Source organism: Carcharodon carcharias, chromosome 21 (genome assembly GCF_017639515.1).
Source record: "Carcharodon carcharias isolate sCarCar2 chromosome 21, sCarCar2.pri, whole genome shotgun sequence".
In the NCBI taxonomy this organism is placed as follows: Eukaryota; Metazoa; Chordata; class Chondrichthyes; order Lamniformes; family Lamnidae; genus Carcharodon; species Carcharodon carcharias.
The window spans coordinates 85,515,664-85,519,355 of NC_054487.1; positions in this window are offsets into that span (position 1 = coordinate 85,515,664).

Below are 3,692 nucleotides of genomic sequence, written 5' to 3' on the forward strand. Positions count from 1 at the left end.
CCCGGGCCGCAGATTCGCGCCTCGAAAACACCAGAAAATAAACAACCCGGTTCTCTTTAATCTCTATGTAAATATCCGGCATTTTCTACAGCCCCCCATTAACCGCGGTTCAGTTGTTGCGCGTCTTTTTTTGTTATTTTAAAGTCAACCATCAGCCGATTCGTCAGCGTTGATTGTCACGTGATCCAGCTCGGTTTCATCCTATGTCCAGAATTACAAAGACAAGACGAAAGCATTCCCGAAGAAACCGTATTCAACTTGCAACGTTAATAATGTTAAAAGCAAAATACTGCAGATGCTGGAAATCTGAAACAAAAACAGAAAATGCTGCAACAACTCAGCAGGTCTGACAGTCTCTGTGGAGAGAGAAACAAGAGTTGATGTTTCCAGTCCATATGACTCTCCTTCAGAGTTCTTCAAACATTAGTTATGTTTCTCTCTCCACAGATCTGCTGAGTATTTCCCGCACTTCCTGTTTTCTTTCAGATTTCCAATATCAACAGTATTTTGATATTATTTGAAAAGTATTTTGCGTTTGTATAGCACCATGCACAACCACAGAATGCCAAAATTTCTTTTCCATCAAAATGGAAACTGCCTATCTTGTGTTGCAAGTACACCATCCATGCAACGTCAATTGTGGCAAGAGTTAAGTTGTGAGTGTGACAAGTTTGCCCCTCAGGATCTTATATATTTCAATCAAGTCTCCTCTTATTCTTCTAAACTCCAGCACATACAAGCCTAACTTGTCCAACCTTTCTTTATAAGACAACCTGCCTATTCAAGGTGTTAGTCTGGTTAACCTTCTCTGAACTGCTTCCAACACATTTACATCCTTCCTTAAATAAGGCGACCAATACTGTACACAGTACTCCAGATGTGGTCTCAATAGTTCTGATGAAGAGTCATTCGGACGTGAAACATTAACTCTCTCTTCTTCTCCACAGATGCTGTCAGACCTGCTGAGTTTTTCCAGCAATTTTTGTTTTTTCAGATTTCCAGCACCCACAGTATCTTGCTTTTAGCTTTGGTCTCAATAGTGCTCTGTATAATGGAAGCATAATGCCATGAAGCTATTAGTATGTATGATGTTATTGGAAATTATTTTTTTAAATATAGGTTTAGTCTGTGGGTGTGTCTATGTGTGTTTAATTGGATTAAATCCAGCTAGTCTGGGTGCTTTGATTTATTGTAGTTTTGAGATGTAAACAGTAAAGTAGAGTGCATTTGCATTTTGTTGACCAGAGCATCCAAGAAGGGGAGTGAAGTTTTGCACCTAGCTAGGAGACACCAAGCAATATGTTTATATTACTAATAAAATTGGTACTGTGAAAGGCGTTTTATTGTCAGAAGAGATGGAGTTCAAAGGGCCTGGTGATACAATGATAATTTACATTCAAAGAGAAGTGCTGGGTATAACCTGAGGGGAGTTTGTGTGTGCAGAGCAGAGGCATGTAACGTCAAAGCAGCTGTAAGCCTACAACTGTCTGCAAAGGAATCAAATTGAAAGGAACCTCATTTTGAATTTGTAAGGTGTCTGCTTAAAGTAGGGTTAATTAATTAAAATAAATAAAAAATAATTAAAACTTTAAAATAAAATAATTAAAATAAATACCTAAAACAGATGCCTGTGTAATTAAGTAATATATACATTTTAGCTGTAGGTGGTACTAGCTTTTGTTAAACAGTAAATTGTAGTATACATTAGGAAATATTCTAAGTTAATTAAGAAAGTAATTAAATTAAATTAACTAAATAGCATTTAAAAAATGGCAAGACAGGTGTTATGTTGCAGCTGTGGAATGGGGGTACTTTTGGATGCCAAGGCAATCCAGGCCAAATGCATCTGCAGGAAGTGTAAGCAGCTAGAGGAATTCCAGATCAGGATTATTGATCTGGAAACCAAACTGCAGGCACTGCACAACATAAGGAGGGGGAGAAATACCTGGACACACTGTTCCAGCAGACAGTCACACTTCTTGGAGTAGGGTTATCTGTTTTGGACAGCAATGTGAGACAACAGGATGTGACCAATCAGGTAGTTGTGAAGGAGCTTCAGACTTTGCAATTGTCAAACAGGTACAAGGTGCTTGCTACTTGTGTGGATGAAAGCATGGCCTGCAGGGTGGGTGAGCCGGCTGGCCAGGGCACCATGGTACAGGAAGCTGTTCAAATGGGGGCAGCAAACAGGAATGTAATGGTAGTAGACGACAGTATAGTGACGGGGATTGACACTGTTCTCTGCAGCAACGTGCGATAGTCCAGACAGCTGTGCTGCCTGCCCAGTGCCAGAGCTCGGGACATTGGCTCAGGGCTCGAGAGCAACTTTCAATAGGAGGGAGAGGATCCATTTGTCTTGGTCCATGTGTGTACCAACGGCATAGGTAGAACTAGGAAAGAGGTTCTGCACAGAGTATATGAGGAGCTAGGCACTAAATTAAAGAGCAGAATTTCAAAGGTAATTATCTCTGGATTAATACCTGAGCCACATGCAAATTGGCATAGGGTACATAAAATCAGAGAGATGAATATGTGGCTCAAAGACTGATGTGGGAGAAGTGCGTTCCAGTTCTTGGGCACTGGCACTAGTACTGGGGAAAATGGGGGCCATACTTTTGGACACATGAATAATGCTGTGATGAGCGTTCTTGCGAATCGCAAAACTAGGGAAGCAGAAAGGGTTTTAAACTAAACCGTGGGGGCAAGGGATCAATTGTGGGAAGATGTGGTACATTAAAGAATAGAGACAAGGTAAGAGAGGAAAGTATTAAATTGGGAAATGATAAACAGACCATGACAAGAAAGGACAGTGAGTACAAACTAAGAGTAAACCAACAGACAAGGCTAGCGATTACAAAAATAATAAAAGGGGAAAACTTAAAGCTCTGTATCTGAATGTGCGTAGCATTCATAACAAAGTAAATTAATTGATAGAGCACACTGAAGTAAATAAATATGACTTGATAGCCATTACAGAAACATAGCTGCAGAATGATAGGAATTGAGTTCTGCGTATTGAGGGGTATATGACATTCAAGAAGAATAGGAAGGTTGGTAAAGGTATCACTGTTAATCAAAGATGGCATTGATGCAATAGTTAGAGATGACCTTGGTTTAGGAGATTAGGATGTAGAATCAGTTTGGGTGGAGATGAGGAATAGTAGGGGAAAGATGTCACTAGTGGGAGTGGTCTATAGGCCCCCTAACATTAACCACAATGTAAGACAAAGTATACAAGAAGAAATATTGGGTGCTTGGGAAGCAGTACTGAGTAAACTGATGGAGCTACGTGTGGACAAGCAGGCTCATAGACATTTACAGCACAGAGGGAGGCCATTCGGCCCATCGTGTCCACGCCAGTCATCAAAGACCTAACTACACTGATCCCATTTTCCAGCGCTTGGCCCATAGCCCTAGAGGCTATGGCAACACAAGTGAATATCTAAATATTTCTTAAATGTTACGAGGGTTTCTGACTCAACCACCCTTTCAGGCAGTGAGTTCCAGATTCCCAGCACTTCACCTCTGGGTGAAAACATTTCTCCTCTTGGTCTCCTGCCTTTTATCTTATTATACATCTCTATCAGGCCCCCTCTCAACCTTCGCTGCTCCAAGGAAAACAACCCCAACCTATCCAATCTTTCCTCATAGCTCAGACCCTCCAGTCTAGGCAGCATCCTGGTAAATCTCGT